Source organism: Oculina patagonica, chromosome 3 (genome assembly GCF_052425735.1).
Source record: "Oculina patagonica isolate OP01 chromosome 3, crgOcupat, whole genome shotgun sequence".
NCBI classification, from domain to species: Eukaryota; Metazoa; Cnidaria; class Anthozoa; order Scleractinia; family Oculinidae; genus Oculina; species Oculina patagonica.
This window is the reverse complement of record NC_135760.1, coordinates 6,254,922-6,282,632: the sequence shown is the minus strand read 5'-3', so window position 1 is coordinate 6,282,632 and position 27,711 is coordinate 6,254,922. Positions and strand designations below refer to the sequence as shown.

General features: G+C 39.7%; 1 long non-coding RNA gene across 1 annotated transcript in view; it reads left to right on the top strand.

Moving 5' to 3' along the window:
- LOC144645233 (uncharacterized) overlaps positions 1–24,374 on the top strand; it is a 74,135-nt gene extending 49,761 nt beyond the window's left edge. Inside the window, exons 3-6 of the long non-coding RNA XR_013569232.1 lie at positions 4,037–4,121; positions 15,001–15,163; positions 22,402–22,542; positions 23,845–24,374. This is a non-coding gene — a long non-coding RNA (uncharacterized LOC144645233). The remainder of the gene's footprint in view (positions 1–4,036; positions 4,122–15,000; positions 15,164–22,401; positions 22,543–23,844) is intronic.
- The last annotated feature ends 3,337 nt before the right edge of the window (positions 24,375–27,711 follow it).

Genomic DNA, 27,711 nt, shown 5'->3' with positions numbered 1-27,711 from the left:
ACTACTCTTCTTCGTGCTAACAGTTAAAAATTTGCCTCTGTGGTAGCTGGTGTCAGATCTGAGACTATTCCATCGTTTTGCATGTTTTGAGAAACGTCTTGTTCATTTCATGCCAGCATTGCTTTTCCGTTTACGAAATATGTCCTTTTTTTGTCGCGTTTTGATATTCCTTCAGAGAGGGCGCGCAACTTTGACATAAATAATTATATGATCAAAATATTTGTTGTATTTTTAACATGCTGTCTTACTTCAAAAACTTCTATTGGATAAAGAACCACTTCAGCAGTTTCGACAAACATTTCGTTCAAAGATGTGCCACTGAAACCAATGGCTGCGGTTAAAAACTCGGCTGGCTTAACTGAACATAGTAATCTAGTGGTCGTTCTCTTTGCAACTTTCGGATCTTGTGAACCTGGCTTACAAACTGATAATTTTGCGGCCATCTTTTCTTTGTAGACCAAAAGTTGTTGTACATAGCTTTTTCACATAAACAGCGTATACTTGGTAGCACAAGGATGACATCTTCGTAGGCTGAAGAATGAGGGCTTGATAGAGAGAGCTACATACTAGCAAACAAAGAATACGCTTTCAGTCGAATTTTGCGACAACAACGCGCGAATGCTGGAATATTTTTAGTGCATGTTCCGCGGAACGCCGGCACAGGTCGGTAGGGGCACTGCAAAAAAGCTCAAGAATCCTTTGAACCCATCATAAGCTTCCGAGAACAGTGAAAGAAATGTGCAAAAGTTCCGTTATTAATCTGCGAAAGCCGGGGTCAGTTAGTTTTACGTGTCGCTTGGGTCATGCCGGAGACGCACACAAAACTCGTTTACCGTCATTCCAGGTATTTATTTGCATTTAACAGCTCTAAGTTGGCCACAAAAGAAATAAAAAAAGAATGTTACTGTTGAAGAATAGATTAGTCAAGAAAATAATAACCGATTAGTAATTAGTTGGTCCAAATTCAAGTCAATGTTCAATGTTTCATTTACACTATTTGTTGTTGGTAGTCATTTTCCAAGAGTTGCAGTTGTATTTCTGTGTTTCATGTACTGTCGCAGTTCATAAATAGACTAGCGTTTCTTCTTTCAGCTTGCCAGGTGTCGTGTTAATCAGCAGAAGAAACCTCTTTTTCCAGATAGATTGATTCACTGTGTGGTCTTCAGTTTATTGAAAGTTGTAGTTCCTCTTCAATAAAGCTGCAAAGCGATATTCTTAAAGTTGTAGTTCCTCCATATTTTGAAGGATGTTCTTTGTTTTCATCATTCGCGGTGTACTTAGACTCGCTTGCTGATTTGTCAGAGAAGGTTTCTTGCATTTCAGTCGATGTTCATGGCAATGAACCGAAGAAGCAAACATTTCCAGAAGTCCAGTAGTAGAAGCAGTCCTGTCCATATTCGTTGTAGGTAGTGTTCCATGTCTTAACGTGTTTCCGAGGCTCGCTTAGCCATCTAAGAAAGACACGTTTTGCGGTTTCTGGTTTGGCGGAGTTCCATGTGATTTCCACTGAAATTGGTTAGTAAAAGTTATAATTAACAACGATGTCGATTACTTCGTTTGTCTTATGGCATTGTTTCTTTTTTACATCAGTTTCGTACTAACAGTCCGCGTAATGCCATAGATGTCTGCTAAATACTATCTCTATGAACTAAACTACTGGTGGGTTACATCAATGTAGAATATGAAAAGAACAAAAGAAAATAACTCGATTCTGAAACGGTAATTATCGTAAAAACAGGCAAATAATAATGATGCGAAAACTAAAACTTACAATCAAGCAAGAAAAAAACATTGTGGTAAAAGTTATCGAACGGTGGCCAACAGTATTCAAATATTAAGAGATCACAAAGTCCCAAATCTGCATTCAGTGTGCTAGTCCGGCTCAATCCTTTGATGTTGACAGTTTTTGGAAAACCAGACCATACGTTGATCCAATCTTCGGACATTCGGGCGAAGCTGTTTTCGGATGTCCCAGCCTGGCAGCCATATTGATTGAAATTGACTCGTTCAGTTGCTGGTTCCACTATCAAAAGATGGCTGGTTCATCGTCAACGAGGCAAGCTAGTAACCGCCAGCAAGATCCGCCAGCTAGTCTGCAAATGTGAACAGCGAAGATTTGTGAGCCTCTTTGACCTCGCACAAGTAGATCGCGAAAGAATATGATTCGTTAACCGGTGACAGTTGCAAAAAAACAACAAAATGAAAGCACACAATTTAACAAAGGAAAAGTGTAATTGCACGTGTCGCATCTTAAATCACGTTTAAAACCTCAGGCCAGGGACCAACCAGAAACACATGTTTGGCAGCACGCAGGCATCAGTGAGCCGATGTCAATAAGTGCGTTTTATATGTCTGGGTAATGAGAATTTAGATTTTAAATCTAAGCGCAGATGAATGTCGAGTTAAGCTTTTTTGTGAACGTTTTAGTTTAAATTGAACCTGCTAAGACTTATTAAATGTACGACAACTTCTATCCAGTGGTTACTTGTTTGGTTTTGAAGCATGTCAAGAAAAATACAAATTGTTCCCAGTTCGTAGCGCACGAGTCCAGGATACTGCTCGTGGCAAGGTCACGTTGCACATAAACTGGCCAAAATTAGGCGTGTTTACAACGCTGTGTAAGATGTTTAAGCTCAGTGACACCCTCCCTCCCTCCCCCTGAGGGCCCCTGGCTTGCCCAGAAGGGTAGATCGAGTGCCTCGTCGTCCACGATCACAGACAAGCAGTCACAGGGTTGTAGGTAGCTGGATTCAGCTGCTAAAAACATAAATGATCATGAGTAAGATATCATTTCATTGGTTTGACTGGCAAAGACTGACTGTTGAAAGTGACCTAAACCTTGACTATGCCCACCCCTCTAACAAGCCAGCAATTCAGTGCCTGACCCTGGGCTCCCTAGGGCTGTGAGGTCTATGACTTAACTACCCAGCACAACCTTCCATGACGCCCACCTGCATGTAATCTTTTTCCCGCGTTTTAAGTTTGCTTTTTGATGTTACCTCGGTTGTAGTAAGAATAAAAACTGATCGCAGTGAATCGTTTACGAAGTTTTGTTATGGATAAGTTTAGTTTTTCTTTTTTTATGTATTTTTTTTTTCTCGGCCAACTACTTTGGCCGAGAGATATTCAAGTATGCCGAACGGGCGCCAATATATCGCACAGGTAAACAAGCCACCATTTGCAATACCTCTGATCGGTCTAAACAAAAATTTCTTGGTGGATCTCCAATTTCTTTCCTTCTGACATCCGAAATGATTTCTCAGCTCTCTGATGTAAATTAAAATGAAAGTATGGCCGATACAACAACCGCCGTGTAGAAAAACACGGAAGGGACTCTAAAAGGTAATACAAAATGTTTTTCTGCCCAATTAGGAGACAGCATTCAGAGAGTTGTTTGGAACTGGCGTGGAAAGACTATTTCCCCAGGAACTCCTTGCTTTCACTCTAACTCTTCATCGCCGATTCCCCCCCCCCCCCCCCGCCGTTTCGACTTTCCCTCGCCCCCACCAACTGCCCCAGGGTCTCCAAAGATGTCACGAAAGATGAATTGTATCTGGATCTGTGGTTTTAGAAAGTCTAACTTTGTTAACACAAACACCATATTTAAGAGGTAGATCGTGTTCTTATGAAAACTGGGTTTTTCAAGACCAAGTGAATTCTGTTTTTATTGGGACCACTGGAACTGTTCATAATAACGAACGCCCTTAAATGTGTTTGACTGTATGATTTTTATACGCGACCATCATGCGTTGGAGCTACCTTTCCATCTGGTTATTAACGGAAACCCCAGCAAAGCATATATTTTCTGAAAGCTTAGGAATTGTATATTATGAAGATATATTAATTTTAAGTTAAAATATTAATGTTGTCCAAATAGAGCGTGTTATTTCCAAAAGTACCAAGGCTCATAAATCGGGTTTGTTTCCGGACAAATTTCAAGGGGAAAAAGCGATCACAAAATAGCGAAGTTGACGTTATATCTTGTGCTAAGTGTATCCTGTTGTACTTTCTGCTAAAATAACCTTGGTTTCCATAGCCATGCACCAAAAATGAGAAGATCAGTGATCAAGCAAGAACTGGACGCTGACGGCATTTCCCTTTGGAACCCAACATAACTGTCGGTATGTTACTTAAATCTTCTATCGATATCTGCTATGTCAAAGTGGCAATCGCCGATTCAAACTGCAAACATGTCACACTATTTATTTATTTATTTATTTATTTATTTATTTATTTATTTATTTATTAAGATTTCCCAAACAATAAACATTTACAAAACTAGTGGAAGGATAACAGCAGGGGGAAACTAAATTCCCATGTAAAAGCTGTTATCCTAGATAAAGCTAAAATTTACGCTAGTAAAAAATCACGCTAGTCACAATTTATTATGCTAAGATAAGTAATATTAAATATGTTCATATTGCTAAAACATTAATCACTCGGCAAGGAATTCCAGTCGTTTATATATCTGTTAGAAAAGGAAAACTTAAAGTAGTTAGTGCAAGCATAGTTTGGTCTTAATTTAACCTTGTGATTGGATCTAGTACGAGATTTGCCTACTATGTCAAAGTACTTAGCAGCGTCGATGCCACAAAGTCCAAATATTATCTTAAACACTTTCACCAAAGAAAGAAACCAAATTTGTATTTGTTAATTTGATTCACTTGTTATTTCACATTTGTTATTAGCTTGTCGGAAATGATTCTTTTATTTTTGGTATTTAGGGTATTTTAGTTAGGCTTATGGCGTGTTGTCCTGTTAATTGGCTTGGGGAGGAGGAGCTGGTTTTTCGCCTCCTCCTCCCCAAGCCCCTCGCGGCTTCGCCGCTCGTCGTGAAGCCGCTTGTGCGCGCTTTAAACCCCAACAAAACCGCCAGCTACGCAGGCTACTTTTGGGCTAGTGGCTAAGTCCGAGTAACTTAAGCTTATGAAATAGGGTGGGGCTGGCTGAGTGGTGGGGGAATATTTATTTAGGAAAAATGTAATCAATTCAAAAAGAAACAACATGAAAAGGGGGTTACCTCCTTGATAGAAAGTAAAAACCTATTAAACTTCTATATTCGTTTTTTAAAGGGTAGGGTGGGGTTGTAAATTGTGATTGTAATTGTGGGGGTGTTAATTGTGTTGTAAGGGCTTACTTTTTTGATGAAACGTATAAAATTCTATTTTCGGTCTCAAAAGAAGGGGGCTTGTGTGCGGGGCTGGGTTACTCTGTTGTGGTGCTCAGGGAATTGTATGTAAGTTTTAATTTGGTTGTGGGGGAAGAGAAAGTCAGTAAAAACAAAGTTATAAACTTATTTTCTTTCTTACATAAATGTCTGTTGTAGTAGGTGAGAAGGTATTCGTTTTGGGTTAAGGTTAGGGGTATGTTAAGGCTTACATTTTGAATTAGGGTCAGGGACAAGGCCAGGGTTCAGGGTTAGGGTTAATAAAAAATTAAGGAATAGTTACGGCTAGAATTACGATGGTAAGGGCTAAGGTGTGTAACTGAAGGCAAGAGAAAGGGGATGGGTAGTCGTAAAAATATGTAATGACTAATTTGCTTTTAAGACATTCATTCGCCGAGTTCAAATACCACTGATCCACTTACATTAGCTGCAGACAGACTAAAGTGAACGGTGATAACAGAGAGATAACAGAGAGAAAAGCTACTGATAAATACTTGTGCTTGTGCTGTAAATGCTTGTGCTGAAATAGGTTCATTTGTAAGACATTCTATCCCGGTAATTCTGTAACTCCAAGACAGCCCGGCCTCGAGGCTTCATTTTGCACATGTTTACTAGTCGGATGCTCGCTGGCTCGAGTAACAAACTCATGGTTACTTCTTCAGCACCACTGAACTTTCCCTTCAATCTCCGATCGTTTCAGTGAAGCGCGTTTTAGCAGGCAAAATCATTGCTCGATAATTTTCGCAACGCACTAACAACTTGACAAGAACTTGATCATCACATGCAGAAAGGAATTCGTAAGCTTACCTTTAGCAATACCACGCTAGCTACAAGTTACTCCGAATTCCACTTGCTGTTTTAGCCGTTGCAATGAATACTATCACGGTGAATATCTATTGTTTGCCTGACCTACGGTTGATTTCAGTAAATAATACGATACTAGCTACATGTAGGGGTTGATTTCGACTTGACTTGTGTTTAACTCACAGTCTGCTAAAGCATGCTGACCTGAAAACCTACACTAGTCTCTGAAATGTTTTTTTTTTTAAATCTGCGTCCTCTTACTCGAACAAGTTCCTAGTTGCTTCCTCTTTAGTTATGAAGGCGAAATTTAGCAGTAATATGACGCATCCAAGTTAAGCTGAAACGTAATCCTTTAATTCTATTTTAACATCGCCGCAAATAACTGAAGCAGAAAAAGCAAACTAACACGTCTTTTCAGGTGTCTTTCACATATTCAACTTTCAACTTGTGGGTGCTCTTGCCATTTTTCGACAACTGAAAATCATTTCCAGTTGCAGTCGCCAAATTGCATGATGCTATGAAACACACGATCTGAGTGGCATGATGCTATAAAACACACGATCTGAGTGGCATGGTGCTATTAAACACATGATCTGAGTGGCATGATGCTATAAAACACATGATCTGAGTGGTTTATGGCGCTGGTGCCTGCCACTAGCTGGATTTGTTTTCGGTAGTCCCGTTTTTAAATCCTCGGTCACGCTTTGTATATAGCTAACTGGTCTGGCTTCTGCCAGTTGGGATTTTTAACCATGTAATCATTTAAAATATTTGTTTCCTCTGTTTCAGTGGCATGCCTGTAAACTTGCTATCTCGAAGCTAAGTGCATGACCACTATAAACAACATTTACATCCATGGTATTTACTGACAATGTGCCTGAGAGTCTCTAGCTATCCAAACCAGACAAAATGTCTAATTCTTGATCAGTAATTGCATCCTAAACTACTCTACTTCGTGCTAATGGTTAAAAGTTTGCCTCCGTCGTAACTTAGTCTCAGATCTGAGACTATTCTATTGTTTTCTCATCTTTTATGAAGCGTGCGGAACGAATGTCTTGTTCACTGCATGTCAGCATTGCTTTACCGTCCACGAACTATGCCCTTCCATGATTCGTTTGGTGCGTTTTGATTTTCCTCAGAGTGGGCGTGGAACTTTGATATAAATAAATTATTATATTATCGAAATATTTGTTGTAATTTTAACATGCTGTTTTACTTCGGAATCTTGGATATTTACAAGAACCAATTCAGTAGTTTCCACAAACATTTCGTTCAAAACTGTGCCTAAAAACAATGGCTGCAGTTAAACACGGCTGGCTTAACTATACACAGCAATCTAGTGGCCGTTCTCTTCGCAACTTTCGAAACTTGTGAACCTGGCTTCTAAACTGACAAGTCAGTTTGCGGCCATCTTTTCTTTGTAGGCCATTAGCTGTTGTGGCTTAATTCGCATAACAGCGTATAGTCGGTAGCACGAGGATGACATCTTCGTAGGCTGAAGAATGATAGAATTGCTCTATTATTCCACTCAGCTTGGGCTTGGTAGAGAAAACTACATAAAAAGAATACGTTTTAAGTCGAATTTTGCAACAACAGCGCGCAAATGTTGAAATATTTTTTGTGCGTGTTCCGCGGAACGCCGGTACAAGTTGTAGTGGCACTGCAAAAAGGCTCAAAAATCCTTTAGACTCAGCAAAAGCTTCCGAGCATGGTGAAAAAATGTGCAAAGTTCCTGTATTAATCGGTGAAAGCCGGCGTCAGTCGTTTAATTTTCTGCAACAAAAGTGGTTGCGCTTGGGTCGACACGTCATGCATTTTTGATAGCGTGGTAGGGTACTGTACTTTGGTACTCTGTTTCAGTGGCCTGCCTGTAAACTAGCTATCTCGAAGCTAAGTGAATGACTACTATAAACAACATTTAAATTTACATTACATTACATTACATTAAATCCATGGTATTTACTGACAATGTGCCTGAGAGGCTCTAGCTATCCAAACCAGACAAAATTTCTAATTCTTGATCAGTAATTGCATCCTAAACTACTCTACTTCGTGCTAATGGTTAAAAGTTTGCCTCCGTGGTAGCTTGGTCTCAGATCTGAGACTATTCTATTGTTTTCTCATCTTTTATGAAGCGTGCGGAACGAATGTCTTGTTCACTGCATGTCAGCACTGCTTTACCGTCTACGAACTATGCCCTTCCATGATTCGTTTGGCGCGTTTTGATTTTCCTCAGAGAGGGCTTGGAACTTTGACATAAATAAATTATTATATGATCGAAATATTTGTTGTATTATTTGCTATTTTACTTCAGAATCTTGGATATTTGCAAGAACCATTTCGGTAGTTTCGACAAACATTTCGTTCAAAACTGTGCCTAAAAAGAATGGTTGCAGTTAAAAACACGGCTGGCCTAACTATACACAGCAATCTAGTGGCCGTTCTCTTCGCAACTTTCCCATCTTGTGAATCTGGCTTTTAAACTGATAAATTTTGCGCCATCTTTTCTTTGTAGGCCATTAGCTGTTGTGGCTTAATTCGCATAAACAGCGTATAGTCGGTAGCGCGAGGATGACATCTTCGTAGGCTGAAGAATGATAGAATTGCCCTATTGTTCCACTCAGCTTGGGCTTGATAGGGAAAGCTACATAGTATCAAGCAAAGAATACGCTTGTAGTCGAATTTTGCGACAATAGCGCGCAAATGTTGCAATATTTTTTGGGCGTGTTCCGCGGAACGCCGGCACAAGTTGTAGGGGCACTGCAAAAGGCTCAAAAATCCTTTAGACTCAGGGAAAGCTTCCGAGCATAGTGAAAAAATGTGCAAAAGTTCCCTTTATAATCGGTGAAAGCCGGCGTCAGTCGTTTAATTTTCTGCAACAAAAGTGATGCGCTTGGGTCGACACGTCATGCATAATACACACACAAAACTCGTTTCCCGTCATTCCAAGTGTTTTATTACATTTTAACAGCTCTAAGTTGGCCACAAAAGAAAGAAAAAAAAATGTTGCAATAAGAAAAAAAGATTAGTCATGTTATTAATAACTGAGTGATTAGTCATGATCTGGTCCAAGTTCAAGTCTTCTGTTCCATTTACACGATTTGTTGTCGGTAGCCATTTTCCAGGAGTCGCAGTTGTATTTCTGTGTTTCTTGTACATTCGTAGCTGTTCATAATTAGTCTAGTGTTTCTTATCTCAGCTTGCCAGGTGTCGTTGTAACCATCAGAAGAAACCTCTTTTTCCAGAATGGTCTTTGTTTTCATCCTTTCATGGTGTACAAAGACTCGCTTGCTGATTTGTCAGATAAGGTTTCTTGCATTTCAGTCGATGTTCATGGCAATGAACCGAAGAAGCAAATATTTCCAGAAGTCCAGTAGTAGAGGCAGTCCTGTCTATATTCGTTGTAGGTAGTGTTCCATGTTTTAGCGTGTTTCCGAGGCTCGCTTAGCCATCAAAGAAAGACACGTTTTGCAGTCAAAAAATGAGTTTCTGGTTTCTTTTGGAGTTCCATGTTTTCCAGAGAAGCTGCTCTGGTGTTTTCCATTAGTTGGTTAGTAAAAGTTACTATTTACAATGAATGTCGATTACTTCGTTTGTCTTATGGCATTGTTTCTCTTTTACATCAGTTTCGTACTAACAGTCCGCGTAATGCCATAGATGTCCTCTAAATACTGTCTTGGTGAACTAAAACGCTTGTGGGTTACATCAATGTAGAATATAAAAAGTAGTAGAATATAAAAAGTACAATGGAAGATAACTCGACTCTGAAACGGTAATTATCCTAAAAACAAGCAAATAATAATGATGCGAAAACTAAAACTTACAATCAAGCAAGAAAACGACATTGTGGTAAAAGTTATCGAACAGTGGCCAACAGTATTCAAATATTACGAGATCACAAAAGTCCCAAATCTGCTCTCAGTGTGCTAGTCCGGCTCAATCCTTTGGTGTTGACAGTTTTTGGAAAACCAGACCATACGTTGATCCAATCTTTGGACATTCGGGCGAAGCTGTTTTCGGATGTCCCAGCCTGGCAGCCATATTGATTGAAATTGACTCGTTCAGTTGCTGGTTCCACCATCAAAGATGGCTGGTTCATCGTTAACGAGGCAAGCTAGTAACCGCCAGCAAGATCCGCTAGCTAGTCTGCAAATGTGAACATCGAAGATTTGTGAGCCTCTTTGACCTCGCACAAGTATATCGCGGCAGAATATGATTCGTTAACGGGTGACAGTTGCAAAAAACAACAAGAAAACACAGTAGAGAAAGTGTAAATGCACGTGTCGCATCTTAAATCACGTTTAAAAGCTCAGGCCAGGGACCAACCAGAAATACATGTTTGGCAACTCGCAGGCATCAGAGAGGCGATGTCAATAAGTGCGTATTTTATTATGTCTAGGTAATGAGAATTTAGATTTAACATCTTAGCGCAGATGAAAGCCGAGTTAAGCTTGATTTGAAAAGTGTTAGTTCAAATTGAACCTTCTAAGATTAATTAAATGTACGGCAACGTCTTTCCATTGGTTACTCGTTTGGTTTTGAAGCATGTCAAGAAAAGTTGCATATCGGTCACCGTTCTGTAAAGCACGAGTCCGGGATACTGCACGTGGCAAGTCACGTTGCACATACTCGTCCAACTTTCAGGCGTGTTCACAATGCTGTGTAAAATATTTAAGCTCATTGATGGCTCTGAACACTTCTGATACAATTTTTTTTTAACTTTGCATAAAGTTGTTCCGTGACGTAATATATCAAACACGAGAGGCAGTGTTTCATCGGGATATCCAAACACCAAGAAAAGAGTTGAATATACGACGCGCCACGTAGTATTTTTGACGAAATTCGAGGTGTTTGGATAGCCGATGAAACACTGTCTCTAATTACAAGCAGGTTTGACCAAAAATCCTCGCGTTTGACATATTTTTTTGAATTGTACAAATTGTTTATTTTTACATCCCATAAGCATTCTGGATTGATTTTGCATCAATTTCCGTTGTTTTTTTGACCTTTTTACTCCTAGAAAATGTTTGCAGAAACATCTCTATATTTTTTTTCTACTTTATCTTTTTCCTAACTGTTGAAATCGTCTTTATCATGGATAGCCGAGACTTGGGAATCGTACAGTAGAATAAGAACAAAAAGAAAATCAAAGAGTTTCTTGGTAACAATTAAAGTGACAGCTTTGGAAAATGCAAAGGGCGACAATAAGCAAACATGGATCTTATTGTTTTGTCTTCAAAGTTTGTTTAACATTCTCTGAAGTTTCCGTTTTCCAAAAGGTTAATCAGTTTAATTAAAGATACGTCCAATTGTTGACCATTTCCATTTCGTTGACAAGTGTTGATTTTCTACATTTCTTCAAATGGAAGATAACAACTTTCCGTTTTCTTTGGATTGACAAAAAAAAAAAAAAAAAAAAAAAAAAAAAAAAAAAAAAAAAAAAAAAAGGGGGGGGGGGGGGGGGGGGGGAAAAAAAAAAAAAAAAAAAAAAAAAAAAAAAAAAAAGGAAAAAAAAAAAAAAAAAAAAAAAAAAAAAAAAAAAAAAAAAAAAAAAAAAAAAAAAAAAAAACCCCCCAAAAAAAAAAAAAAAAAAAAAAAAAAAAAAAAAAACCAAAAAAAAAAAAACCCCCCACCCCCGCCCGCCCCTCCCCAAAAAAGCAGCCACTTATTGTAATATTCAGCGAGAATGGAAAGTGAGAAACCATGGAATGGACTGTTTGGAAGTCCAGGCTCTATGGTGTCTTTTTACACAGACCTGCAGGGGCTGGGTGAGGGGGTTTCATTTGTGGGGGAGAGATCAAAACGGGCACTGGGAAAAATGCGGGGATGTTTTTGCAGTGTGCTTTCTACTAGAGGTAGATGACAGATTCAACCGGATTCATTGTTTTTTTGGAGGAAGGAGTCGCCGTAGCCTGGGAGCAGGGACTCTTGTTTGTGTTTTATGTACGAAAATCCAAAAAAGAGTGTCTACTGCTAGGTTCTACGACCATTGATATAACAATTTTTTTTTAACTTGCAAAGGCACACTTCTTACCACGCTTACAAGCAATTACAAATACATCACTTACAATGCTAGAACACTACTTACAATACATATACACTGACGTCAAATTAAAACTTTCAAATGATATATCATACACGGGTATAGGGGGTATATTTATTAAATTGGAAAAAATCCTCCCTGAAAGGGTAAATGTACCTCATCAGTAGTTTTGTTTCATTGTCGGCTACTTAATATTTTTTTTTTGCCACACTTCATTTTCTGTTTACCGCAGTTAATTGTTCCAGTTTCTTGAGTTACGGTATTTTCATTGTAGTTTTCTGCGTTTTAAAAGTTACTTCTTATTGTTGTTAAACTTTATTTAAGCTTCATTTGCAATATCTTTCATCTTTGTGAAGTTCACTTGTGTTTTTTCGCATTAATTGCTCTAGTTTAATTAAGGTTGACTTGAGTTACAGTAAAAACCCGCGTATAAGAACCTAACATTTAAAAACCTGTTAGGCTAAAATTTCATTTTTAAGCACCATTCACATAAGAACCATTTTGGCTAAAATTCTAAAACAGGTCCTTTTTTTCAAAAAAGAGAAAAATAATCTTCTCAAAAATATAGAATTAAAATATCTTCTCAAAAACATATTTATAACACAGTCTGTAAACATTAAAGTTACAGCATAGTTACATAAAACTTGTCCTCCTTGAATATAATTATTAACTGAGATGAACAGATGAACCTTATGAATCACAGAATCAGATTAAAGTAGTATCTAGTATTTTGCTTACGGAGCCTCCAAGGATACTGTTAATGGACATTAAAGACCAGATCATTGAAAATAATGCTGCTTTATTTCGTGACCAAAAGTTAAGAACCTAATTAAGAACCTAGTTAGCCTAATTTTACACTAAATACCATCCATATAAGAACCTGTTTAGGCTAACTTGAAAAAACCTAGGTTCTTATACGCGGATTTTTACTGTATTTGCATTGTAATTTTCTCTGAATAAGTTACGTAATATGTTATTGTTGTAAAATTGTATTTAAGCTTTATCTATAATCTGGTTGTTGTAACTGATGAAGGCCGTGAGACCAAAACTTTTTTTCAGTCTCTTTAACTAGTTTCTATGTAGAAATCTATATATACATTTATTAAAAACAAGCAATGGTATATTGCAATTCCCGAGTTTTGATTGTTTAACAGACAATGGTATATTAGCTCAAAAAGACGGGCCCGCGGCGAATCTATATACCATGGATCATAAATATGGTAGTTGTAAACGTCAACGAGAACAGCCTGGGAGCTCAAATATTGCAATTCTTTGGGTGTGGTTAATAAAATAATTCTTCCACTCGCGCTTGTTGGATATGAGATAGTAATAGCCAACTGTGCCTCGTTAGCTATCTTCCATCTCATATCCCACTCGCGCTCATGGAATAATTGTTAAATATTTGGAAAGGTTCAAATTCTTTCTTATAAAAATTTAAGTAGGATATGGAACTCTCTACAACTGGGATTTCTTTCTTACTTCTGTTGTGTCAAAGTAAAATCTAGCAAGTTAAAAAATAAAATCAATGATTTTGTTTGTTCATTACAACTTGCACCAATCGGGTATTATTAAACCAAATCAAATCATCAAGGAGAAGCCAAACAGTTTCCCCTTTCTAACAGAATTCGAATACCTACTATATCAAAGTCTGCCCACATACTTTCTATTCTCTATTTTCCAATTGCCCATAATGCACTTTGTTTGCCCCCCCCCCCCCAAAAAAAAAAAAAAAAAAAATTGCATAAACTATTGTTTTGGAAATATGCTGTCCTCCCAAGAGAAAAATAAAAAAACAATAGTTTATGCAAAATTTGGGGGCCAAACAAAGTGTATTATGGGCAATTGGAAAATAGAGAATGGAATCATATCCGCTCTTAAAAAACTTTGGAGGAAACAAAACTTAAATTTAATAACGAATGCTGAAAGACAAGATATTTTTGCAACTACCATGTTAAAATCCAAACAAAACACTTATAGAAGCTAAAACCAACCCCCCAATACCTAGTTAACTAAAACAGTGCTACATAAACCCCAAAATATTATGATTTCGACTGGCACAGGGAATACAGTACCAGAAAGCCCTTAAATGCACCAAAAGTACTAAATTAATTGAATTTCATTTCGTTTCTTGCACCAAACCTTGGCTACAAATACAGCTCTGGTTAAATGACCTTAAGTGCTTTATTTGCAACGAAGAACCTGAAAAAATCCTTCATCTTTTCTGGTATTGTGACAAAATTTTTTGGATACACCTTGTCGCTGTTCTCCAACAGCGTTATATTTTACCCCAACCTGCGCTCTCCGTAAACCTGTTGCGCTAGGTCTGAGGCCGGATCATCAATAAGACAGTTACACGTATACTGATACAATACACCGCCACACTCAAAGTTATGCCTACGCAACTAACTTATCCTTACTAATTTTCGCGATTATAAAAAAAAAAAAAACACGAAATTAATTACGCGCGAAATTTAAACACGCGAAAATTAACACCAAGTTTAATTATACCAAAACAAGAAAAAAAAATAAACTATTGGAACTGCAACAAACTATCCTTAAAAATATCTTAATGTATAGTTTTTGATTAGCATCTCCGACCAAGATCCCAAGTACAGTCACCAAAGTTTCCGTTTACAGGTTCTTTGTTGTTACATTGAGCTAGACCTTTGTATATTTTCCAGTAGTTCCTTAGTCTTTGACGACTGATCCAGAAAACACAGACAAAATTGCGACATTTAATACACTTATACCGAATTTTCGCGAAATTAAGTACCCGCAAGAATAATATAGTAGTCGCAGACAGCTGTAGCACGGAGTAGTCAGCAAGAGTTAGTTCACTGATGAAGCGGGAGTCCAATATTACGTTACGGTACGGTCCGGTGTAGATATAGTGAGAAGGAAATTATGTTAGCTATTCATTGATGCTACAGCCGATACTTACCAACCTTGTTATTAGTTTTAATTTAGGAAAATGTTTTCTCTTTAGTGGCAAGCAGTAAGAAGGCATCACAACATCGAACAACTGCCAAAACCAGGAATGGAATCAGTTTGTCTTCTTGTCACTCCAGCTGTTACTTTGAACCAATGGCGTGTCTCTTATTTTTGGTGTATGGCTATAGAAATCCGAACACCTCCACTCCATCGAAATGGTAAGTAAGCGATGATGCTGTCAGTAATAATGTAAAAGAGAGAATTTAATTCTCCCTGATAATGGTACCAGTAACCTGAATCACCGAATCAAAAAGGACGTATATTTTGTAAATGCAGCTGGCACAAAGATTCCCGAAACGTTTTGCAAAACTAGAAAACAATTAAGTCCTTTTAAGGAGGACAGAGAACTGTTCTTGGTCGTAATTTGTTCTCCTGGATTAGCTGAGCTCGCAGTTTTCGTTAGCAAGGTTGCCAAGCAGCATGTAACGTAAAAAATATATATATATATATATTTCGGCGAGCTCCCAAATGCTCGTGCTAGTTTTTTTTAGTTGGAGAAAAACAATCAGAAATCCTTAGGCTGTTTAACGAAGATGGGCGAAAACGGCCATGACAGTGATCAAAACGGGCACTGGGAAAACCGAGGGACTGTTTTATCAACCAGTGATAGATTACAGATATAACCAGATTCACCGTTTGTTGTATAATAGGAGTACCATTGCCTGCGAGCAGGTGTTTCTAGTTTGTAGTTTCGTGTTTTATGCACGAAACTCCAAACAAGAAAGTGTGCTCGCTAGGACCATCATTATCATTCGACGCTTAATATATATATACAACTAGAAGTCGCAGACAGCTGTGTGTAGTTAACAAGGCCTAGTTCGATGATATGCGTATGCTTTTTTAGAACCCCACACGTCCGCAAATATCAGTCACGGTACGGTGTACTCATCTTGTTGTTATGGCCAAGTTATTCACCAGCCGTGTTATTATTATCTTTAATTCAGGAAACATGTTATTGTATTTTGTCTTGGATAGTGAAAAGCAGTAAGAGGGCAACAGAACATCGATGCGCCAGTAAGACAAAGATTTGCTAGTATCGAACTTCCAGATCAAACTGTCTCAAAACGGCAAATAATTTTGTCTTGTAATGGTCCCAGTAGCCTTGACCACTGAATCAACCTAGTATATGGCCTAGCTCACAGCGAGTCTCACGTAGCTCAGTTGGTTAGAGCGCCCAACCGGTATTCTGGGAGGCCATGGGTTCGATTCCCGTCGGGGACTCAGATTTTTTCTTTGTCCCACGCTCGTGTCATGTAGAATAATTTCTTCACCAAAACGGGTACATATCTGTTATTCAGTTGAAGGCAGATTCAGCAGCAGCCGATCCAAAAAAGTACTTGTTCTCTCGACTAAATTCCTTGCAGCGAAAACATTGACTGTTTAGCAGGCAAGCCTCGCTGGTGTCCTTTTTTAGAAAGACAAGGGGTTGGGAAGGGGGCGGGGGGGGGGGGGTTTAGTCAAAAAGGACCCTGGGAATAACGAGAGACTGTTCTTGCAGTGTACTTTCTACTAGCAGTATATGGCAGATTTTACCGGCTCCATCGTTTGTTGGTGGAAGGAGGAGCACACCCTGCGAGCAGGCAGTCTAGTTTGGAGTTTCGTGTTTTATGTACGAAACTCCAAACAAGAGTGTCTGCTCGCTAGGTATAACCGGACCATCAATTGGACCGTTAGAATTATTTACTTTACCACTAAACTAGCTGAAAACTGGTGCTGTGCTTGGCAATAAATCCTTGCACCAGAACTAGGCAGTTATTTGTACTCTAAAGAGAAAATGGCGGGATAAGTTTATTCTTGAAAGCAGAGTCTTGGCAAATCCAAAAAGGTACTTGTTCCCTCCACTGATACCCTTGCAACGAACCATCGACAAATTGCAGTCCAGCCTATTTGGTGTCTTTTTGCAAAGACGGGGGTTGGTGGGTCCAAATGGGCACTGGAAAAAATGGGGGACTGTTTTTGCAGTGCACTTTCTACTAGCGGAAGATGACAGGAAGGAAGAAGGAGTACCATAGCCTGCGAGCAGGGGTTCTAGTTTGGAGTTTAGTGTTTTATGCACTTAACTCCAAACAAGAAAGTCTGCTCGCTAGGAGGGCCGCTATATGACCGTTAGACACGCACAAGTAACGCTTAGGCGGTTTTCTCTTCCTGTCGCTCGAATTCCGTCAGCAACAAAAGTACTTCATCTGACCTAACTTGGTCATCCTTGGTGGTGAACAGCAAACAACCATGACGATGGATGTCTTCTGTAGCGACATGTTCGTCGGTTTGCCTTGACCTTTTTTAGTCGTCTTCTATCTATGGGTGATGAGCGCGATTCGTCAGCGCTCATTTAAGCGCACTTTTAAGCAGGCAAAAGCAGAGGGACGAAGACTACGTTCGCTGCGTCTCGTCCCAGTCTCCTACTATGACAGATTTAAATAGAATTATCATTCATTTCAGGAAGGAGTACCATAGCCTGCGAACAGGTGTTTCTAGTTTGCCGGAGTTTCGTGTTTTATGCACGAAACTCCAAACTAGGAGGTCTGCTCACAAGGAGAACCATCAATATGACCGTGAGACTAATCATTCAACTTACTGATATACACAGAGTAACTTTAAGCGCGCTTTTAAGCAGGCAAAAGCGGAGCGAAGAAAACTACGTCTACAGCGTCTCGTCCCAGTCTCCCAATATGACAGATTCCAATAGAATTATCATTCATTTCAGGAAGGAGTACCATAGCCTGCGAACAGGCGTTTCTAGTTTGGCAGAGTTCGTGTTTTATGCACGAAACTCCAAACTAGAAAGTCTGCTCACAAGGAGAACCATCAGTATGACCGTTAGACTGATCATTCAACACACCGATATACACAGAGTAACGCCTATTGAACTAGTAGCCACGCACACAACTTAAGTAAGGCGTAGTTAGCAATAGCTAGTACAGTTATGAGGCAGGACCCCGATATGCACAAAACTCAATACAAGAACGTCTGCTTACCAGGAGAACCATCAATATTACCATTAGACTTAACATTTAAATACACTGACACGCACAAAGTAACGCGTTTGCAATTAGTAGTCGCGGACAGCTGTTTCGACCTGTTCATGTCATAGCTAGTACACTAAGTTGGTTTTCAACATTCGTGCTGCGCAAATTTAAGCGCGCTTTTAAGCAGGCAAAAGCCGCGCGACAAAAACTACGTCTACAGCGCTCGTCCCAGTATCCTACTATGACAGATTCAAATGGATTCATCATTCGTTTCAGGAAGGAGTACCATAGCCTCTGAGCAGGTGTTTCTAGTTTTTTTTGAAGTTCCGTGTTTTATGCACGAAACTTCAAACTAGAAAGTCTGCTCACTGGGAGAACCATCAATATGACCGTTAGACTAATCATTTAACAAACCGATATACACAGAGTAACGCCTATTGAACTAGTAGTCACGGACAGCTGAGGCAGGACTCCGATTTTAACGAAACTCAAAACAAGCAAGTCTGCTCATTAAGAGAACCATCAATATGACCGATAGACTTATCATTTAACGCACCGACATACGCAGAGTAAAGCCTATTAAACTAGTATTCACGGACAACTTTAGTAAGGCGTAGTCAGTTAGGAGGCAGGACTCCGATATTCCACAAATATCAGTCCCGGTTTTGTGAAGTGAGAAGGAATCGAAATTATGTCGATATGGTCAAGATTCGCCAGCCTTGCTGTTATTAGGTTTGATTCAGGAAATATGCTATTTTTTCGTTAGTGAAAGCAGAAAGGAGACAACAAAACATTCATCCGCTAGCATATAGCAAATGCAGCAAATATCTCATTTCTGGTGTAGTGCTTTAGAACTCTCCAGTGTACTTTCTGCGGTAGATGACAGATTCAACCGCATTTATCGGCGTTCGTTGAAGAGAATATGCACTAAACTCCATACTTGATTTCCTTTTAAATCGCTTTTTATCTTAGCTTTTAATTATATATATATATCTTAGTCTTAAATCATTTTTAACATTTCAGATTGTAGAGTTCGCTTTTTTTTCTTAAGTTTTTATTGGTCGATTTTTACGTTTTGAGGACCCTCTTGAAAACCACTTAAAGTAATTGGAAGCCGTTCTCATTAAATATTTTTAAGTTATTATTTTTATTATTATTATTATTATTATTATTATTATTATTATTATTATTATTTATTATATTTAAAACTGAATTTCTTTAGACCCTTTCTAAGTAAAGTACAACATTTTAAAGACAATTCGGACTGTCGCTGTGTGATTATTATATTTTGTTATCACTCGTGTGACCGAATTGGGTTCCATTTTAATAGTACTATTACCAATACTTGATTATCTTGGGCTTATCTGAACTAGGGGCTCCGCTGATTCCTTTCACAGCTATACTGTAAAAAAAGGGCGTTAGGGTTAGGGTTTAGGGTTTAGGGTTAGGGTTCAGGTTAAGGTTAGGGTCGTGAGCAGTGTTTTTTAGGATTTCTCGGCAGTCCAATTGGAGTAACAGAGACATTTTTATGTTGGAATAACTTCCCGTGGACTTCCAGCGTCCGGGGTTTCGTCAATTTTCAAGCATCCACTCTTTCGTGAAAACTTTCGGTGGGCCCAAGAATGCCATTGCCGTTTTTATTTACAAATAACAATAGGAAACTCTAGCCTGTTTCTCAAAGTTGAAAAAAAAGACAGGTCGATACAGGGATGGGAGTCACTAAATAGTAAAAAAGAGAAACTGTTGATACAGTTTACATTTTACTAGCGGTGGCCTGGAGGACAGATTCAAAACGATTCATCTTTCTTTGGAGGAAGAAGGAACACAGCCTGCGAGCAGGGAATCAGGTTTGGAGTTCCAATGTTTTAAGCATTGAACTCTTAACCTAAAACTCTACCCGCATATGACCGTTACGCTTATCATTATTTAAAAACGGATCCCGCCTGTTTCTGAAAGTTGAGGAAAAATACAGGTCGAGACAGGGATGGGACTGAGTCAAAAAGGCACTAAATGAGAATTATGTGAAACTGTTGATGCAGTGTACATTTTACTAGCGGTAGAGGACAGATTCAATAGGACTTATCTTTCGTTGGAGGAAGGAGGACCACAGCCTGCGATCAGGGAATCACGCTTGGAGTTCCAGTGTTTTATGCATTGAACTCTTCGTGAGAACCGGTTTTTAAAGATCGGAGAATAACAATCGAAATGTTTAGGCTGTTTCCCAAAGTTGAGAAAAATAGAAAGTCGAGACAGGGAAGGGAGTTAGAACCGTTACGGGTACTTAATGGGAATAACGAGAGACCTTTGATGCAGTGTACATTTTACTAGCGGTGGATGACAGATTCAAAAGGATTCATCTTTCGTTGGAGGAAGAAGGACCACAGCCTGCGAGCAGGGAATCAGGCTTGGAGTTCCAGTGTTTTATGCATTGAACTCTAAACCTAAATCTCTTCTCGCATATGACCGTTACGCTTATCATTATTTATCGTGAGTACCGGTTTTCAATGATTTACGAATAACAATAGGAAAGCCTTAGCGTGTTTCTAAAAGTTGATGAAAAATACAGGTCGAGACAAGAATTGGACTGAGACAAAACGGGCACTAAATGGGAATAACGAGAGACTTTTGATGCAGTGTACATTTTACTAGCGGTGGATGACAGATTCAAAAGGATTCATCTTTCGTTGGAGAAAGAAGGACCACAGCCTGCGAGCAGGGAATCAGGCTTGGAGTTCCAGTGTTCTATGCACTGAACTCCAAACTATATTTCCTGCTCGTTAGAATGACCATAAATATGACCGTTAGACCACTGTTAGATTTATCATTCAACAAAACCACATACACGGAGTAACGCTTTTTGACCTAGTGGTCGCGCAGAGGTTGTTGTAGCAGTGTGTAGTAGGCTTCGGTTATAGCTAGTACGGTTATGAGTCAGGACTTTGATATTCCTCAAATATCAGACATAGTACGGTATAGTGGGTAGGAAATTCAGCGATTCATTCCTTGTTGCTATGGCCAAGATCTACAACCTTGGTGTTATAAGCTTTCATTCAGGAAATATTAATGAAAGCAGAAAGAAGACAGAACATCAATCAATAAGAAAGAACATCAATCAACAAGCAAGACCAGGATTTGATCGTATTGATCATCTCTATCAAACTTGTAGCAAATGTGTCACATCTCACATTATTCGTACATGGCTTTAGAAATCTGCAGTGTACTTTCTATAAGTGGCAGATTAAACTGAATTTATCGGCGTTCGTTGTAGGAAGGAGGACCAAAGCCTGCAGCAGGGCTGGATTTGTTTCTCGGTTGTCCCGAGTTCAAATCCTCGACCACGCTTTGTATATAGCTAACTGGTCTGCCTCCTGCCAGTTGGGATTTTTAACCTTGTTATGTTCATTTATAAAATATTTGTTTCCTCTGTTTCAGTGGCATGCCTGTAAACTAGCTATCTCGTTGAGATATGAAGCTAAGTGCATGACCACTATAAACACATATTTTTTTTTTATTTTTTTTTTTGGAGTTTCAGTGTTTTATGCGCTAAACTTCAAACTATTCTTCCTGCTTGCTAGAAGGACCATAAACATGACCGTTGGACAATCATTCAACACAACCACAAACACAGAGTAAAGCCTATTGAACTAATTTTCGCGGACAGCGACGCAAGCACAAGCGCACCTTATTTTACCGTGAGAACGGCTTTGACGCAAGCATAAGCACAAGTGCACAGTGATCAAAAATTTTCCTTTTCTTGTGCTTGCGCTTGTGCTTGCGTTCGTGTGAAAACGAGAAACCGCATAAGCACAATAAAATTGTTTACGGCTGGCTGTGTCCAAGCCAATTAAAGCACTCCAGACTACCGCGTCTGAGCATTTCGAAAAAAGGCGCTTAGGCCGCGGTTGATTTTAACAAAAGTTTTCCAAGGTTGTTCGGAAGAGTGTGGGGAATTCATAATCAAAAACAAAAAGGCACTAACGTGGGATCGAGTAGCGAAAGGAATGGAGGTGACTTCTTTCTTTAGATACAGCTGTAACTGTTTTTTTCTTCTTTTTTTTTCTGTCGCTTTCGCTTTCGTCGTCACATAAGTAGAAGAGACAACAACACTCGGCCATACTTGCCGAGAAAACGGAGTCGAAAACGAGCCTTCTAACCACTAAAACATCGTGTTCTTATGCTTGTGCCTACGTTCATGTGGACGTTTGTTTCACTTGGCACGAACTTCTTATGCTTGTGCTGCTTGCGTCGCTAGTGATTACCAGGCTTCAGCAATAGCTAGTATAGTTATGAGTCAGTAATCCAATATGGTGTAGTGATAAGGTGTAGTAAGAAAGAAATCAGTGAGTCATTGCTTGTCGCTATGGCCAAGATTCACCAGCCTTGCTGTGAAGAGCTTTGATTCAGTAAACGTTTTTCTTTTTCAGTGCTAGTGAAAAGCAGAAAAAAGACAACAGAACATCCATCCGCTAACAAGGACAAGATGGATCGTCCCGATCAAACTACTTCAATGCAAATCTCTAATTTTCGGTGCATGGCTATAGAAATCCGAACACCTCCACTCAATCGGGATGGTAAGTAAGCAGTGGCGTTGTATAATGTTGTATAAAAGGGGAGTTCAGTTTCTGTTTTGGGAGGCGCAGTGGCCTAATGGTTAGCGCGCTCGACTCCGAGTCGAACAGCCCGGGTTCGAGTCCTGGCCGGGGCGTAGTGTTCTTGGGCAAGACACTTTACTCTCACAGTGCCTCTCTCCACCCATGTGTATAAATGGGTACCGGCGAAATTTCCTGCCGGGGGTAATCCCTGCGATGGACTGGCATCCCATCCAGGGGGGAGTAGCAATATTCTCAGTATTCTACGGAAATCGGGATAAACTCCGGCTGTATGGGCCACTTGGTTCGAACACAGAGTTTACCTTTTGTTATCAGTTTCTGTATAGCTAATAATAGTCCTTGAATCCGTAACCACTATTTCTTAACGTCCACTTGTTTCAATTGCAGTTGAATTCTGATTTAAAACTGGTGACGTGTTTGCGTTTCCTGTGGTGAACTGAAGATAAGCGTCAAACTAAAGTCGTGCAACATGGTGCCGCCGAATTTCAAAACAGAATTCAACTGCAGTTGAGACAAGCCAATACAGCACCAATCAATCTTCACACCAACCTCGTTCCCAGGGTCTTCCTCTCCCCGTCCCCAAGAGCGAAAGAAGAGACACATTTGACCAGACCAAACCAGAGTCTCTCTTCTCTCGCTCTTGGGGGCGGGGAGAGAGAGACCGTAGGAACGAAGTTGTCTTCACACCAGTATGAAGTAAACGGTTACTGAACAGTTTTCAGCCAATGAATATTGTTCTAGCTAATTTATAAATAAATGTAACGTCGCAGTTTTTCGACGATTGGAAAATAACAATCGAAAACCCTTAGATCCCTTGGCCTCTTTCTCAAAGTTTAGAACAACGACGGAGATGGGATTTACAAGGGACACTGGGAAAAACGAGGGTGACTGCATGTTGATGCAGTGTACTTTTTAGATGATAGATTAAATCGGAGTTATCGATGTTCGTTGAAGGAAGAAGGACAAAAACCTGCGGCAGGGAATCTGGTTTGGAGGTCCAGTGTTTTATTCACTGAACTCCAAACCATATTCCCTGTTCGCTAGAAAGAGAATCAATATGGCCGTTAGAGTTATCATTCAACACAACGAATACGCAGAGTAACAGCCTGTCTGACAGCCTTAGCAAGGTGTAGTTGGCAATACTTAGTAAAGTTTTGAGGCAGGATATTCTACAAATCATTGGTCAGAGTAGGGTATACCGTGACAAGGAAATTCCGTGAGTTTTGTTACAAGTTATTGTACCATTATATGTTCTTTCTTTAGTGAAAAGTTTGAAAGAGGACAACAAAACGTCTATCTGCTAGCAAGACCAGGATTTGATGGCATTGATCGTCCACCGTTCTAGCAAAAGTAAGAAATCTCAAATTTTTGGTGCATGCTATAGAAATCTGCAGTGTACTTTCTACTAGCGGTAGATGACAGGTTCAACCGGATTTTTCGGCGTTCGTTGGAGGAATGAGGACCACAGCCTACGGCAGGGAATTTTGTTTGGAGTTCCAGTGTTTTATGCACTGAACTCCAAACATGATTTCCTGTTCGGTAGGAGAGACCGTCAATATGACCGTTAGACTTATCATTCAACACAACGACATACGCAGAGTAACGGCTATTGAACTAGTAGTCTCTGTCAGCAGTAGCAAGGTGTAGTTGGCAATACCTAGTATCTGTAGTATAGTTGTGAAGCAGGGTATTCCACAAATCATCGGTCAGAGTGTAGGGTATACATTGAGAAGAAAATTCGGTGAGTTTACTATTCCTTGGTGCCATGGTGAAGATTCACAGCCTTGGTTTTATTAACTTTCATTCAGGAAAAATTTAATTATAAGTTATTATATCATTATATGTTCTTTCATTTGTGGAAAGCTGAAAGAGAACAACAGAACATCAATCCGCTAACAAGAGCAGGATTTGATGGCATTGATCGTCTTTATCACTGTTGTAGCAAATGCAGCAAATCTCTCATTATTTGTGCGGTGCTATAGAAATCTGCAGTGTACTTTCTACTAGCGGTAGATGACAGGTTAAAGCGGATTTACCGGCGTTCGTTGGAGGAAGGAGACCCAGTATGCGGCAGGGAATCTTGTTTGGAGTTCCAGTGATTTATTCACTGAACTCCAAACCTGATTTCCTGATTGCTGTTGGAGAGACCATCAATGGCCGTTAGACTTATCATTCAAGGCGTAGTAAGCAATAGCTAGTACAGTTAGGAGTCAGGACTCTGATATTCCACAAATGTAGTACAGTTGCTATGGTCAAGATCCAGAGCCCTATTGTTATTATATGTTTTCTCGTCAGTGGAAAGCCGAAAGAAGACAACAACGTCCATCCGCAAGCAAGACCAGGATTTGGTCGTGTTGATTGTTTCTATCAAACTGTCGTAGCAAATGCAGAATATCTCTCATTATTCGTGCATGGCTATAGAAATCTGCTGTGTACTTTCTATTAGCGGTAGATGACAGATTGAACGGATTTACTGGCGTTTGTCGAAGGAAGAAGGACCACAGCCTGCGGCAGGGAATCTGGCTTGGAAGTCCAGCGTTTTATGCACTGAACTCCAAACCTGACTTCCTGTTCGCTAGGAGGGACCATCAATATGACCGTTAGAGTTATCATTCAAAACAACGACAGACACAAAGTAACTGAACTGGTGGTCGCAGACAGCTGTAGCAAGGCGTAGTTAGCAATAGCTAGTACAGTTGTGAGGCAGGACTCCGATATTCCACAAATATAGTACAGTTGCTATGTACAGAGCCCTGCTGTTCTCATATTTTCTCCCGTCAGTGGAAAGCAGAAAGAAGACAACAGAACGTCCATCCGCTATGAAGACCAGATTTGGTCGTGTTGATCGTTTTCATCAAACTGTTGTAGCAAATGCAGAAAATCTCTCATTATTCGTATATGGCTATAGAAATCTGCAGTGTACTTTCTATAAGCGGTAGATGAGAGATTCAAGCGGATTTACTGGCGTTCGTTGAAAGAAGGAGGACCAAAGTCTGCAGCAGGGAATCTGGCTTGGAGTTCCAGTGTTTTATACACTGAACTCAAAACCTGATTTCCTGTTCGCTAGAAGAACCATCAATATGACCGTTAGAATTATCATTCAACACAACGACATAGACAGAGTAATTGAACTAGTGGTAGTGGACAGCTGTAGCAAGGCGTAGTTAGCAATAGATAGTACAGTTAGGAGTCAAGACTCCGATATTCCACACATATAGTACAGTTGCTATGTCCAGAGCCCTGCTTTTCTCATATTTTCTCCCGTCAGTGGAAAGCAGAAAGAAGACAACAGAACGTCCATCCGCCATGAAGACCAGATTTGGTCGTGTTGATCGTTTTCATCAAACTGTTGTAGCAAATGCAGAAAATCTCTCATTATTCGTATATGGCTATAGAAATCTGCAGTGTACTTTCTATTAGCGGTAGATGAGAGATTCAAGCGGACTTACTGGCGTTCATTGGAGGAAGAAGGACCACAACCATGCGGCAGAGAATCTGGCTTGGAGTTCCAGTGTTTTATGCACTGAACTCCAAACCTGACTTCCTGTTCGCTAGGAGGGACCATCAATATGACCGTTAGACTGATCATTCAACACAACGACATACGCAGAGTAACTAAACTAGTCGTCGTGGACAGCTGTAGCAAGGCGTAGTTAGCAATAGCTAGTACAGTTGTGAGGTAGAACTCCTGTTATTTCACTAATATTAATCTCGGTAAGGTAAAGTGAGAAGAAAATTCAGTGAGTTACCCCTTGTTTTTATGGCGAAGTTCCACAGCCTTACTGTTATTTTATGTTCTTTCGTCAGTGGAAAGTAGAAAGAAGACAATATAACAATGAATCGTCGCCCCTAACTTAGCTTGAATCCATTTGATGTGTAGAATTGAGAAAACTGGCAGGGATGGGAGTCAAAACGGGTACTGCATGGGAAAAAGGAGACACCGTTGAGACAGTGTACTGTCTAGTTGCGGTAGATGACATTATTCAACAGGATTTATCGGCGTTCATTGCTTCTTGAAGAAGGAGGATCACAGCTTGCGGCAGGGAATCTGGTTTGGAGTTTCAGTGTTTTATTCACTGAACTCCAAACCATGCATATTTCCTGTGTTTGCTAGAAAGATAACTAATATAAACGTTAGAGTTATCATTCATAACTACGAGAGAAGAAGAGACTGTTGATGCAGCGTACTTTTAAGTAGCAGTAGATGACAGATTCAGTCGGATTTATTGGTGTTCGTTGGAGGAATGAGAACCAAAGTTTGCGGCAGGGAATCTTGTTTGGAGTTCAATTGATTTATTCACTGATTCACTGAACTCCAAACCTGATTTCCTGTTTGCTGTAGGAGAGACCATCAATGGCCTTTAGACTTATCATTCAACATAACGAAATACGCAGAGTAACTGAACTAGTGGTCGTGGACAGCTGTAGCATGGCGTAGTTAGCAATAGATAGTACAGTTGTGAGGCAGGACTCCAGTATTTCACTAATATCAATTAATCTCGGTACGATATAGTAAGAAGGGCATTCAGTGAGTAACTCCTTGATTTTATGGTGAAGATTCCCAGCCTTGCTGATATTTTATGTTTTTTCGTCAGTTAAAAGCATAAAGAAGACAACAAAGAATCGTCGCCCCTAAGCTTGAATCCAGTTGATGTGTAGAATTGAGAAAAATGGCAGGGATGGGAATCAAAACTGGTACTGCATGGAAAAAAGGGGACCGTTGAGACAGTGTATAATTAGTTGCAGTAGATAACATATTCAACCAGACTTATCTAGCGTTCGTTGCTTCTTAAAGAAGGAGGATCACAGCTTGCGGCAGGTGATCTAGTTTGGAGTTCCTGTGTTTTTTTCACTGAACTCCAAACCATATTCCCTGTTCGTTAGAAATAACCAATATGAACATTAGAGTTATCATTCATCGCAACGAGAGAAGGAGAGACTGTTGATGCAGCGTCCTTTTAAGAAGCAGTAGATGACAGATTCAGTCGGATTTATTGGTGTTCGTTGGAGGAATGAGAACCAAAGTTTGCGACAGGGAATCTTGTTTGGAGTTCTATTGATTTATTCACTAATTCACTAAACTCCAAACCTGATTTCCTGTTTGCTGTAGGAGAGACCATCAATGGCCGT